This window comes from Dermacentor andersoni, unplaced genomic scaffold (genome assembly GCF_023375885.2).
Source record: "Dermacentor andersoni unplaced genomic scaffold, qqDerAnde1_hic_scaffold ctg00000039.1, whole genome shotgun sequence".
In the NCBI taxonomy this organism is placed as follows: domain Eukaryota; kingdom Metazoa; phylum Arthropoda; class Arachnida; order Ixodida; family Ixodidae; genus Dermacentor; species Dermacentor andersoni.
The window spans coordinates 12,420,100-12,434,999 of NW_027314752.1; the positions used below are offsets into that span (position 1 = coordinate 12,420,100).

The 14,900-nt window shown below is 51.0% G+C and overlaps 1 long non-coding RNA gene across 1 annotated transcript in view; it reads left to right on the forward strand.

Moving 5' to 3' along the window:
- The first annotated feature begins 446 nt into the window (after positions 1-446).
- The window catches only part of LOC140214370 (uncharacterized), an 82,237-nt gene continuing 67,783 nt past the window's right edge, over positions 447-14,900 (forward strand). Inside the window, exon 1 of the long non-coding RNA XR_011891311.1 lies at positions 447-534. This is a non-coding gene — a long non-coding RNA (uncharacterized lncRNA). The remainder of the gene's footprint in view (positions 535-14,900) is intronic.

Below are 14,900 nucleotides of genomic sequence, written 5' to 3' on the forward strand. Positions count from 1 at the left end.
TCGCTATATTAACCTTAGCACTGTCATAATTTTAACACTTCACAGCAGTTGCTAAAATGTAAAGGGAACCAGCGATAAGTGGAATACTTGCCGACCTTTCAGTATATTTTAGCAGTAGCTAGGGTTCAAGTGGTCTAGTTAAATTGGTGAATCATTAATCGAAAATAATGGCACAATCTCTCAGCAACACTTTTACAAAATGCGGTGATATGCTTGTTGAACCTTGGGAAAACTACCTCGCAGGAAAGGTTAACATCAAGACACTTTGCTAAAGACTGCACCGAAAGCGAAAAATCAAGTGGAAGCACAGGTTCTAAGCTCTTAGGGCATAAGATATTGATTGTTTGTTCTGAAATAATTTACACATTATTGCATCTTCTACGCATTTCATTCTTATTATGCCAATCACAGTTGTAGCTTTTCTGATGCCAGAGTGTTGCTCGTTTATGCGGTTTCAGATAAAGGCCGAAAGTAGAAGAAAGAGATTGTGGTTTGATGGAAAGATATCAGTCTGCTATGGACCAGAAATCGCAGGTAAGTATGACTGAAGATACACCGACTGCCGCGGAGCTCGCTTACAAAAAATACATAACCTTCTTCAAGTGTTTTCAGCAAGGTTACTTAAAAACGCACTTGTTATTGTAGAGTAGCACGCATTTTTAGCATCATGAAATGCTGGGTATTGCTTCTGTCCACGGTTTCCACATCAGTTAGCTGGTTTATTCTCAGCAATGTTGGATGATCCAATAATTGCTTAGCGCAGAATTCTAGCTGGATTCTCATGGTAAATTTGTTTTCTCGTGTAGAATAATGAGTGGGTGGTAAAAATTTACGAGGTGTTGTCTCCAATTATAAACAAAATAACCATTAAACTAAACTTGCGCAGCCTTCCACCATGTGCATGCGCCATATTAATGTCTTGAAAAACCTTAAATAAGGAGTCTTCTAAAATCCTGCTTCATTATTACGTGTTATATGTGATGAGCGCATGTGAACAGGGAAAATAGGAGAGGGTACCCCAGCTTTTTGCTTGGAACAGCACGCCCATGACTACTTCAGCAAAGAATTGGAATTTACACACTTACGTCTTGTCTCTTATGATTGCCTATGCGCCAACAAAAAACACATGTGCCTATTTCCATTAGTGTGCTTGTTGCTTCGATATGCGTGTTCGCGATGGGAAATTTTTTGGTGTCGTCACTGAAGCTTGGTGCACCAAGTTTGCTGAGCTGCTCAGGTATATGACATTCATTAAATCCCGAACACCACTCTTGGCATACCTCTAAATCCTGGACAATAAACAAATACACAAGGCAAGCGCCATTCCGAATTCTTTTCCTGTTTTCTTTAGGTTGCTTGTTTCACTTGCGTTGCGCCCCAAATCAAATAGCTATGATATGCTCAGCCTCGTACTTGTGAACGCCTAGGTTTCTCGACATTGTCCTTCTTTCCCCATGAAGCATACGGTAGGGTGCGCCACTGGAAAAAAATTGCTTTGGTGTTATTTTAAAGTGATCGCATTTAGGGCCACGTTGCGCAGAAAAAAAAACAGCATCGTTCGCATTGTTCGTTCGTTCAGCGTGTGCTGGTTGTGCATTGGGCTGAGGCTCGAACTCCCGACGGAGTTACAGAATTATTGAAATTCGTGAACAGGTCAAGACATTTTCACATTGACAAATTTCTCAGGGAGCTCTCTGTAGCCAAATGGGAATAATAGAACCAACATGAAAATTGGGGTGCAGGTGTGCATCCAACCTAGGACCTTCGGAATGTGAAACTGCCACGTAGGCTCGTTGGTTCAAGCGTGTTAGACAGGGTCCTAATGAATGCATTATCGTGTTTTAGTTACTAAAGTGTGTGAAAGATATACAGTTACGTGCATAGTAATTAGGATTACGTAGTTAAGAAGATAACGGGCGTTCCGATCGCCAAAGGTTGCGCGGACATTGTTCAGTTCAAATCGAGCGGACTCGAGCGGCTCTAGAGACTAGGAAAAGCTTAAGCAGGTGCGAGCCGAGCGCGGCACACTTAGTGTCTAAAGCTATCCCGAGTAACTATCCAAAGGACTGTTGCTAACGATAGCGAAATGCCGTTGTTTAATTATAATAACACTAATATGACTACTTTCAGAGAGAGAACGGCCCAGAGGGCTGTACTTCGAGTGTATAGACTGGTAACGTTTTACACACACACACACACACACGTGTATATATATATATATATATATATATATATATATATATATATATATATATGTATATATATTCTCATTTATGGGATCGACCGCGAGTCTTGTTTATTTGTTTCTGCATGTAGTAGTTAAGACTGCGAGTATAAGGGAGGAAAAAAAAGACAGGAAAAAGAAAATTACTGAAGCGCAATTGCAGCGCCGTGGTTCTAAAGCGCACCCGCGGTAGAGGAACAGAAAGGAGATATAAACGTGCGTGGCCATGGTACGCACGAGAACAACTGCCCTAATATATTTAGAGGCTTGAGCAAACGTAACGTTATCAACAGATAACATGACAATGAGCACTCCAATACAACCAGAGAAATTACTGAGACATGAAATAATTCCCTTGAGCTAAGTATGGTTCCCGAGAGACATGCTTCTAAGTATTGTAGATTTTAAAATATGAAGGAATATAGGATAATCTCCACGTTTACCGAGAGAATGGCGCCCGCACGAGACTACACCAGGCACCTTGCTGAGACATGGAGTTCCGTGGCCCGTTCGAAGCCCCCCTGTCAGCCTGCCGGGCACAGATCACGTGCGCCTCGATCGCCCAAGGTTGCGCGGACACTGTTCAGTTCCAATCGAGCGGATACGAGCGGCTCTTGAGAGTAGGAAAAGCTTAAGCAGGTGCGAGCCGAGTGGGGTGCGCTTAGCGTGGTAAGCTAGCCCGAGTAACTATCCCAAGGACTGCTGCTCACGACAGCGAATTAATGCCTTTGTCTAAATATAATAACTCTTATACGACTACTTTCGGATGGAGAACGGCCCAGAGGGCTGTACTACGAGTGCTATGACTGATTTATATATATATATATATATATATATATATATATATATATATATATATATATATATATATATATATATATATATATATATATATATATATATATATATATATATATATAAATCAGTCATAGCATATATATAGCGTATATATATATATATATATATATATATATATATATATATATATATATATGTATATTGCTACGGAACAGCCGGCACAGTGTGGCGGCACTGAGCAGGACAAAGGCGACGAGTGTGCCGGCTTGATATAGCGTCGCCATTTTGGCCTCCGTGAGCTTCCCTGTAAATAAAGTGTAAATGGTATTCGGCTTCAGTTTCACGTCACAATAATTTAGTGGAGGTGGACATTCCCCGTACCCGTCATGGAGCTTCGCAGTAGTCGCAATGGCGACAATGCAGCTGCGGCTCCTGCTGGTGGCACTTCATCTAAGCAAGCGTCTCCGCCTGCAGCCCCGCCCTACGTCGTTGTTTCCCCACCTCGGGATCCTGGTGTTTTCAACGGAGTCGGCAGTCGTGATGTTGCGACTGGCTCCACTTATGCGAATTTATCAGCACCAGTCACAGGTGAAATCCGACTATTATGCTTGCCAACATGCTTTTCTACCTCGACGGAGCTCCATTGGCGTGGCTCCAGACTCACGAAGACGAGATCTCTAGCTGAGACCTATTCAAAGACAAGCTACGCGAACTTTTTGGCAATCTGTTTGGTCGATAAGTCAATGCCAAGAAAGCCTTTGCCACACGTGTACAGACGACGACCGAGTCCTACGTGTCATACATTCTCGACGTCTTGGCCCTTTGTGCCAAGGCTGACCCGAACATGACTGGGGACGATAAGGTTAATCACGTCCTCAAAGGCATAGCTGACGACGCCTTCAATTTACTGGTGTTTACGAACGACACCAGCATCGATACCATCCTCAAGGAGTGCCGCCGTCACGAGCATACTAAAAGCCGCCGGGTATCCCAGCACATCGTGCGACTTCCCAACACAGCTGCCACGTCATCCTGTGACGACCTCTTCCGCCAACCATCACGATGTGACAACTTGACCCGCATCATTCGTCGTGAGGTCGAAGCGGCACAAACGGCAGCCCCTTCATTCCCGTTACCTGATCATTCTCCGGTGAAAATCTCCTTGATGCAGGCTGTCGTCCGTCAAGAGTTGTCCAACGTCGGCCTGCAATCCATTCGTTCCGTACGCTCGGAACCTTTGTCTCCACGCACGTCCCTACCACGCTTTTCTTACTCCTCTTATGGACAGCGCAACCCCTCCGAACGGAGAACCGTGGACGACAAGCCGATCTGTTTTCACTGCCGATGCATTGGACATGTCACTCGTCGCTGCCGCAGCAGCTGGACTTCTCCGACGCACTATTATCCTGATTAACCCCCTCTCCCTTCTAGCGCATCCTTTTCCGTCACCCCTTCTATGCCCGCTCCATCATCTGACCCTGCGACACCTTTGACACGACCCCGCTACTCCCACTCGCCTTCTCCCTCCCACCGCCAATCTCGCTCGCCCTCGTCACGCCATGCGCCTTCTCCGACCTACTCGCCACACCCCCGATCAGAAAACAAGACAGTGCAGCTTCTGGAGTTGAAGCTGCATTGAAGACATTGCCATGAAATCCTCGCTTCACCTCACTCACGAACACGAATCTTTTGGACGTTCTCGTCGACAATGTTCCCGTGTGCGCGTTGATTGACACCGGGGCCCATGTGTCCATTATGAGTGCTGCTCTTCGCCGTCGGCTCAAGAAAGTTCTGACGCCTGCCCCGAACCGAGTTGTACAAGTCGCCGACGGAGGAACTGTCGCTATTGTTGGCATGTATTCTGCCCGACTCACCATTGCTGAGAGACACACCGTCGTTCTCTTCCCCGTCATCGAGCACTGCCCTCATGAACTCATTAATCGGTCTGGATTTTCTTGCCAATCATTTTGCCCTCATTGACTGTTCGGCCACCTCACTTCGCCGTGACTTGCCTCTTCATTCCGACCCTGTGGACCCGCCTCAAAGCCATATGAGCTGCAGGGATTTTATTCGCCTACCGCCTCACTCTGTGACAAACGTCGACTTGTTGTCAGCACCAGTTGTACCTGACGGCAATTACGTGGCCGCACCAATTCCGGCCGTTCTGCTTACACATGGTGTTACCGTGCCGCACACTGTGCTGAAAATTACTGGCAACCGCACCTGCCTTCCACTTGTCAATTTCGCGCTAACCGCGCAAGTTCTGCCTCAGGGGATCTCCTTGGCTATAATTAACGCTTTGCAGGATGATGAGGTCGAGGCATTCACAGTGGAAGATCGCTACAGCTCAGCCCATACAGTGACGTCATCGCATGGTACTGACGTCGACATTAAGAAGATTTTTTCCTCTGACCTTACACCTGCTCAAGCTGAAGCTCTTTGCAGCGTTCTTGAAGGCTATCGCGACATTTTTGACTTTGACAATAGACCCTTAGGTCAAACGTCCATCGTGACCCATCGCATAAATACTGGCGATGCGAACCCTATTCACCAACGTCCATATCGTGTCTCTGCGTCGGAACAAACTGTTATCCAGCAGGAAGTCAAAAAGATGCTTGCAAAGCACATTATCGAGCCTTCCTGTAGTTCTTGGGCAACTCTCGTCGTACTTGTCAAAAAGAAGGATGGAACGTGGCGCTTTTGCGCCACGTTCCATCCTTCTTCCATCTCGCCTGAGTTCACAGTGTCGTAGTTGAGGCATAGCCAAGTCGGGGTCATAGCGTGGAACTGACTCAGGAGCACTCACGGGGGGCGTCAATGAGTGCTCCTGAGGCCGGGGCGTCAGCGGTGGTACCTGCATCCAAAGATGCGCCGCAGCCGCGTATGTCAGGGTCAGGCAGAGAGCTTGCGCAGCACCTGCCAGCGCATCACCAGCAAGGCACCTCGCCAGCCGAAGCTTCGTCGACACGACCCGACTAGTGCGCAGCGATCGCACGCACATCGGAACATTCCAGTAGGATCTCAGCTAACTATGTGATCATTTGGCAGCGGTGGTTGTTCGTTACTTTGGAAGCAGGTCGGTTATAAGCAGGTTGATTATTAGTTTTGCTTCTCGGCAATTTGATGTATTTAGGCAGTTATCAATTGTTCAGAACCCAGCTGTACCGTAGAAACAGAGGTTCCACAAACTGAAGGCGGGGAACTGACGAGAGCAATCATTAGGAGTAAAAATAGCGGTAGTGAGGACTGACCTCTCAAACAGATCACACTCCCCTACAAGCAGCTCCGTGTCGCGAACTAAGGCGTCTCCACTAGGGGAGTCGCACCCGGATGGCTGCGCATCCTGGAGAGCCTCAGTCCTAGACATGGATCCATACATAAGCAGTGGCCAGGCACCACAGCCGGGCGGCAACCAGCGGCAATATATGGCCCGAGAACGCAAAAGGAGTGCGTAAAATCCTCAATCGCGCGCCGAAGTGAGTCCCAACGAGCTTAAAAAATATTACAAAGTTTGGTTGACAGAATCGGTATAACCTCACCGTTTCCAAGAAAAACGAAGAGCCAATTCAGCCACTGACCTGTACCAACTGCGTAAAGCACACCTTAAGCACTCCGCATATGTTGGCCGATCCCAAACATAGTGCAATGCCGGGTTGATCCCTGGCGAAGGTGAGGCAGGAGTTAAGCATCCCCCATAAGTGGGCCAATCCCGAAGATAGTGCAATGCTGGGTCAACCCGCGGTGGAGCTGAGGCAGCCGTTAAGCACCCCCCATAAGCGCCAAATCCCGAGGATGGTGCACTGCCGAGCGGACCCTCGGTTGAGGTGAAGCCGGTGTTAAACACTCCTCATACGTGGGCCTATCGTGAAATTAGTGCAACGCCGGGCAGACCTGCGGTGGAAGCGAAGCACGCATTAAGCACTCCCGAAAGGTGGGCCGATCAGGAAGTGGAGCAATACCGACCAAACCACTGCGGAGGTGAAGCAGGCGTTAAGTACTCCTCAAACTTGGTAAGATTAGAAAAATAGTTGAATTACGTTTTGCCGTATGGTGGAGGTGAAGCATCTGTTATGCGCTCCCTATATATTGGCAGATCCCGAAACTGGCTAAATGTCGGGAAGACCAGCACCGGATGTCATGCAGGCATTATGCACTCCCTATACGGGGTCAACCCGAAGATAATAGGCGTCTATGCGCGGTGGAGGTGAAGGAGGCCTTAAGCACTCCCCTCACATGGGCCGATGCCGAACATAGTGCAATGACGGGTCCACATGCGGTGGAGGTGAAGCATGCGTTAAGCGTTCTTGATTCGAGGGCCCATGGCGAAGACTCTAATACCGGGCAGACCAGCAGCGCAGGTTGGGCAGGCGTGTAGCACTCCCCATATGACGGCCGATCCCTAACATAGTGTGATGCAGGGCCGACCCACCGGTGAGGTGAAGCTGCGCTTAAGCACTCCCGCACCTGGGCCGCTTCTGAAGATTGTGCAATAGCGGGCCGACCCTGAACAGTGTGAAGGAGGTGTTAAGCACTCACCATACGGGGCCCGATCATGGTTAGCGCAACTCCGAGCCGACCCTTGGCGGAGGTTAAGCACGCAAGCAGCCGCCGTATATGGGCCGATCCCGAACAAAGTGCAATGCAGGGGTTACTCACGGCGGAGGTGAAGCAGGTGTTAGGTGCTTTCGATACGTGGGCCGATCCTCTAGATAGCGTGATACAGGCCGGACCAGAACCGAAGCATACGCTGATGTTAAGCGCGCCCCATATGTGGGCCGATCCGCTACATAGTGCAATGCTGGGCGTACACGCGGGGGAGGTTAAACAGCCTTAAAATACTTGGGTATGTGGTCCGTTCCCGAAAATATTTCAATGGCGGGTGCACCCACTGCGGCAGTATAGCAGGCATGAAGACCTCCGCATACGTGACACGATCACAATGTAGTGCATTATCGGGGGACCCGCGGCGAAGGTGAAGTAGGCGTGCAGCAGTCCCCTTACGTGGGCCCATCCCGACGATGTGCCGTGCCGGGCCGCTCTGCGGATGAGCTGAAGCGGGCGTTAGGCAATTCCTCGGTGTGGAACCAATCCCGAATATAGTGCAATGCTCGGCCAACCCGTGGCGGTGTTGAAGCGGGCGTTAGGAACTCCACACAGGTGGCCGATCCCGAAAATAGTGCAATGTCGGACTGACACATACCGCAGAAGAAGCAGGTGTTACGCATTACCCATACATGCGCCAATGCCGAAAATAGTGCAACATCAGTCTGAGCCACGTCGAAGCAGAAAGAGGCGTTAAACACTTCCCACACGTGATCCGGTCGTGAACATCGTGCAATTCCGGACCGACGTGTACCGGAGGTGAAGCAGGCATGGAGGTGACCCCGAACGGGAGAACGGGATAACGAGAGATGATCCCGAAGATAGTGTAGTACTGGGCCGAGCGGCGGTGCAGGTGGAAACAGGCATTAAACGCTCCCAATGATTGGGCCAATCCCGAAGATAGCTCGATGCCGGGCCCACCGACACCAGAGTTGAAGACGGTGTCAAGAACAATCCATATGCTCGCCGACGCCAAAGATAGTGTAATACCGCGCCTACCGGCCTCGGAGGTGGTGAAGCCGTTAGCGCTCCCATTTATTGGACCGATGCCGAAGAAGGGCGATTCCTTGTTGACCTGCGAGAGAAGTGATGCAGGTGTTCAACACTACCAATACAGGGCCACTCCTCAAAGTGGTAACGCCCGGCCGGCCCGCGGTGGCGGTGACGCACGCCTTAGCCACTCCCCATACGTTGGCCAATCCCGAATATAGTGCAATGCCCTGCGGGCCCACGGCGGAGCAGAAGGGGGCGTAATGTGCTCCCCTTATGTGGGGCGATCATGAACATAGTACAATCAGCCTTGACCCGCACCGGAGGTGAAACAGGCAATACGCAATATCAATACGTGGGCAACCCCGAAGCAATGCAATGCCGGACGGACCTGTTCTGGGGCTGAAGCTGGCGACGCTAGTGTAGGACTGGGCCGACCAGCGCCGGAAGTAACGCAGCCGTTAAGCACTCCCCATGAATGCGACTGAATCATGAATGCGACTGACATGAATCCCGAAGATAGCGCAATTTTCTACCGACCCGCGGCGGATGTGGAGGATGCCCTAAGCATTCGACCTATGTGGGTAAATCCGAAAGACAGTGCGATGCCGGGCCAACCCAAGGCGGCTGTGAAGCAGGCGTTAAGAACTTCCCATACGTGACCGATCCCGAAGTAGTGCAATGGCGGGACGACAGCGGCGTTGGTGAAACAGGCGTTAAGCAATAACGCTACGTGGGGATATTCTGAAGAGAATGCCATACGGGGCCGATCTGTGGCAGAGGTGAAGCATGCAAGAACCACTCCCCACACGTGGGAAGATACCGAACATAGTGCAGTAACGGGCTGGCTCGTGGCGCAAGTTAAGCAGGCCTTCATCTCCGTGCCTCAGACGATAACGAAAACAGCGAAATACCAGTCCTACCCACGGCGGCGGTTAAACAGGAATTCAGCCATCAGCGTACGTGGGCCGATCCTGAAGATAAGGCAATACTGGACTGGTCTGCGCCGGAGGTGAAGCACGGTTTAAGAGCTCCCCATATGTGGGCCGATCCGGAAGTTCGTGCAATGCCAGGCCGACCAGAGAGGAGGGGAAGCAGGAGATAAGCACTCCCTATATGTGGCCGATCCAGATGTAGTGCCATACTGGCCCGTCCCGCGGCGAGTTAAAGCAGGCGTTTATCTCCATACCTCGGGCGATCCCGCAAATGGTGCAATTCCTGGCTTTCCGACGGCGGAGCTGAAGTAGGCATTAAGCACTAACCCATACGCGGCAGATTTCGAAGTTGTGTAATGTCGGGCCAATCCGCGGCAGGGGAGAAGCAGGTGTTAGGTGCTCCCAGTACGTGAACCAATTTCGAAGATAATGCAATACCGGGCCGATCTGCGGCGATGGTTAAGCAGGCGTTGAGCACTCCCCATATAAGGGGGAGATCGCGCTCATGCCGCCATGCCGGGAAGACCCATGGCAGAATGGAAGTACGGGTTAAGCGCTCCCCTTATGCGGGCTGATCATGAATGTAGTGCAACAAATGGCCGTCTGCAGCGCAGGTGAAGCAAGTATGAAACACTCCCCATACGTTTCCAAACCCGAAGTAGTGAAATGCTGGGCCGACCTGGGATGGAGGTGAATGAGAGGTTAGGCACTCCCCAGACGTGGGTGGATCCCGAAGATAATGCATGTCCGTACTGATCGGCTGCAGAGGTGAAGCAGGTGTTAAGCACTCTCCCTAATTGGGCTGATCCTGAAGATAGTGAAAAGCCGGAGCGAGCCATGACGGAGGTGAGGCTAGCGTTTTACACATCCCGTACGTTGGCCGATCCGGTAGATAAGTCGAATACCGAGCCGATCTGGGGCGGTGGTGAAGCAAGTGGTACCACTCGCCTCAGGTGGCCCGATACCGAAGATACTGTAGTTGCTGCACGACCGGTGGTGGAGATGAAATAGGCTTGAAGCACTCCAATACGTGGGACGATTTCGAAGATGGTGCAATATCCCACGTAACCGCGTTGGAGCTGAAGCACGTGTATTGCATTCCCCATACATGGGCTGATCCCGAAGATAGTGCGATGCGGAGCCAACTTGCGGTGGTAGTGAATCAGGCGTTAAATACTCCTCAAATGTGGACCGATCCCAAAGATAGTGTAATACCGAGCAGACCCCCCCGGGGGGGGGGGGGGGGGGCTGTCGCAGGCGTTAAGCACTCCCCGTACGTTGACCGACACCGAAATAGTGCAATGCCGGGACGACCGTGGCGTAGGTGAAACACTCTCCATAAGTTCGCCAATCCGTAAGGAATGCATTGCCCCGGCGACCTGGGGCGGAGGTGAAGCATGTGTTATTGTCCATACCTCAGGCAATCCTGTAAATAGTGCAGTACCGGTCCGACCCACGGTTAGGGGAGTAATCGTTAATCACTCCGCATACGTGGGCCGATCCAGAAGATATTGGAATAGTGGGCCCATCTGCGGTTGTAGCGAAGGAGGTATTGAGCACTCCCCGTGCGTGGGAAGATGCCAAACATAGTGCAATGCGAGGCGGATCTATGGCGAAGATGAAGCAGCCTTTAAGCACCCCTCATACATGGTCCGATCCAGAAGTAATGCATTGCCGGGCGGACCCCTGCAGAGGTCCAGCAGGCATTAAGCATTACCCACACATGGGCCGATCCGGAAGAAAGTGCAATACCGGGCTTACCCTTCGCACAAGTGAAGCTGGCGTTTATTTTGGTACCTTCAACGGTACCGAAAATTGTACAATGCCAGTCTGACCCATGGCGGAAGTGAAACATGCGCTAAGCAATCACCGCACGTGGGCCAATACTGAAGTTGTGCAATACGGGGCCGATTTGCGGCGGATGTGAAGCCAGCGTTAAGCTGTCCCCATACGTGGACCGATCCCAAAGATAGTGTAATACTGAGCCGACCCCCGGCCGGGGTGTCTAAGGTGTTAAGCACTCCCCGCACATTGGCCGATGCCGAAGTAGTGAAATGCCGGGATGACCGTGGTGTAGGAGAAACACTCTCCATGAGTTTGCCGACCGCGAAGTAATGCAATTCCGCGCCAACCCGGGGCGGAGGGTAAGCATGTGTTAATGTCCATACCTCAGGCGATCCCGAAGATAGTGCAATGCCAGGCCGACCCGCGGTTGAGGGGCGCAAGCATTATTCACCACGCATACGTGGGCCGATCCCGAAGATATTGCAATGCCGGCCCCATCTACGGTGAGGTGAAGCAGGTGTTAAGCACTCCCCGTACGTGGGAAGCTCCCGGACATAGCGCAATGCCCGGCGCATATATAGCGAAGGTGAAGTAGTCGTTAATGATCTCCCCCCCCCCCCTACGTGGTCCGATCCCGAAGTAGGGAATTGCCGTGCCGAACCGTTCAGACGTCAAGTTGGGATTAAGCATGACCCATACGGGGGCCGATCCGGAAGAAAGCACCATACCGGGCTGACCCGTAGCGCAAGTGAAGCAGGCGTTTATCTCCGTACCTCGGACGATACCGAAAATTGGGCAATGCGGGCTCGACCCGCGGTGGAAGTGAAACATGTTTTAAGGCGGAGAATTACACGTGTGCCAATCCTGATGATAGTGCAATATCGGGCCGATTTGCGGCGGATTTGAAGCCGACGGTAAGCTGTCCCGATACGGGGGCCGATCCTGAAGTTACTGCAATACCGGGCTGACCTGAGCCGAGCTGAAGCAAGCGTGAAGCACTCCCCTTAAGCGGCCGATCCCGATGTACTGCAATGCGGGGCCGACCTGTGGGCAAGATGAAGCAGCTATTAATGTTCATACCTCGGGACATCTAAAATATAGTACAATGCCGGTCTGACGCACAGCGGAAGTAAAGCAGTCGGGAAGGGATTGCCATACGTGGGCCAATCCTGAAGATAATCATATTGCGGGTCGATTTGCGGAGGAGGTGAGGCAGGCATTAAGCACTATCCACACGTGGGGCGATTCAGCAGATAGTACCATGACGGGCCACCCACTTCAGAGGTGAAGCACGCGTTAAGCGCGTCCCAAACGTGTGCCGAGCGCGAAGGTAGTTCAATGCAATGCCGGCCTGGGCTTAGGTGAGTCCGCCGTTAAGCACTCCCCATATGTGGGCAGATGCGGTAGTAAGTGCAACACCAGGCCAATCCGCAGCAGAGGTGAAACAGTCGGTAAGCGCTCTCCATAAGTGGGCCGAACACGAATATTGTGCAATACCGGGCCGACTCGCGGCGGAGGCTCAGTTCGCCAGTAAGGTGCCCACATTCACAGCTTCGCGGGTTATTTTTCTTCATGTAGTGAAAGGGCACTGTTCTGATGTGATAACTTTATTTAGAGTACGGCGATTTGGAGGCCCGGTCCTGCGGCCGCCTAGATGACCACTGGGAGTTACTGCTCCCTTGCGGCCTTCATGGCTCGCTGGATGGCCCAAAGTTGGTCTTGGAGTTCTGAGCTGAGCAGCATGGCCAACCACCGCGCTCGTAGATTTTCCGGGGTGCCTGCCATTTTATCTTGGTATATTTCACATCTCCACAACATGTGTTGAAGGGTGACTCTAACAGACTTGCAGAGCCTACATATATTGATCTCGTACATATCGGGGTAGAAGGTATTTAGTTGCACAGGACTCGTATAAGTTTCTATTATGCATAGCATATTACGAGAGCTCAACACAGCTCCTCAGGCGCGGCGGTGTCGCCTTCAATACCACGTGACACCGTGACGTCACGACAGAGGAGAAACGGGGCTCCAACTCGCGCCGTCGCTCGCGGCGTCGTGGCGGTATATAAGCAGCTGCGCTTGCCTCTGCTAGACACTCACGAGGTGAGATGCCTCCTGGTGACTGAGCTGCTCGTTGGAATGAGAAGCGAAGGTTGCGGCGTGCTACAGAGACTGATTTTCTAGGTGGCTTTGGCTCAACTCTTGCAAGATGGGCGGGGTGGGAATCGAACCAGGGTCTCCGGAGTGTGAGACGGAGACGCTACCACTGAGCCACGAGTACGGTGCTTCAAAGTGGTACAAAAGCGCCTCTAGTGAATGCAGTGTTGCCTTAGAAACGAGCTGTTTCTAAGGCTCAGGCGTGCGTCGCTTGCTCAGGCGCACATTTCGTTGCCGCGCCGAACGCTGCGTTGCTCGACGATCACCGCGTCCAATGCGGGGCGCGTAGTCGCTGCGCCGTAGCCCATTGTCTTACACCCCTTGGCGGGTCGACGGGAACGCTTTCGCGTTCCACTCTTGAAGGCGAAGCCGAGTAACGCATGAGTTGTTTCTTCGTCTAGCCGAACCAAATATAGCCAAGCAACAGCAGTTCACCAGGCTAAACAGTGGTTCAACAACTAAAATAAAGGCTAGTATGCTTCGCATCCTGGGCTTAACCTTAGCTAAGCCACAGCCATTTTTTTCTAATCGCCTCAAAGAAACGGGCGCAGCTCTGTTCAATTTAGTATCCGGCGGTGATAATACACTCCTCCGATTTAGATAGAATTTGGTAATAGCGCTAAATTTTGTTAATCTATCTTTTTCTCTCCATATCTCCTCCCCAGCTTTCTCCTGACCGATGGAAGTCACTCTTTGCTCAGCTCACCGAGTAAGACCTCGAGCTTCGCGGTGTGCTACCTCGTTGAGGTTGATTGCGGGAATACCTAGAGTCGTATGCGCTGGGAACCAGAGCAATCGCCAGCCGTTATTCTCTGTATTGGAGAATATTGCTCTATAGACTAATAATGTGCCATGCCTCAAGAGAGCTCCTAGCTTCTGCGTAATTTTTAATGGCCGCTTGAGAATCGATTGAGCATTTGTTGAGACCAATGCTAGTTCAATGGCTATCTCCTTTGCTGTCTCGGAATGTTTGGCAATAATTGATACGCTTGTAAGGGTTTTTGGGTGTGATCTAAGATTTCTGCTACGTAGCTATTTCTGTGTGGGTATTCAGCCGCGTCTACGAAGATTGCTTTGTCATCTGACCCAAAGCTTCGAATCATTTTCTCCGCTCTACTCCTGCGTCTGCCGTCGTTGTAACCTGGATACATGTTCTTGGGTATATTTGGTGCTAGGAGTTTGTAGCGAATTACTCTCGTTTTCATCCTCTTTTCCTGTATAAATTGTAGTAATTCATTCATAGTTTTCTTTGTATATGCCGTCCCGCTTTGGTTTGGTTAGTCGTTCTGCCTGAGATGTTTGTTGTGCGTCTATGTGTTCGCCTAGTGTGTTGTGGAGTCCTAACTTTAGCAAGAGATCCATGTTTATTGATGGGAATGCCTAGTGCTAGTTTGTATGCCTTTCTTTGT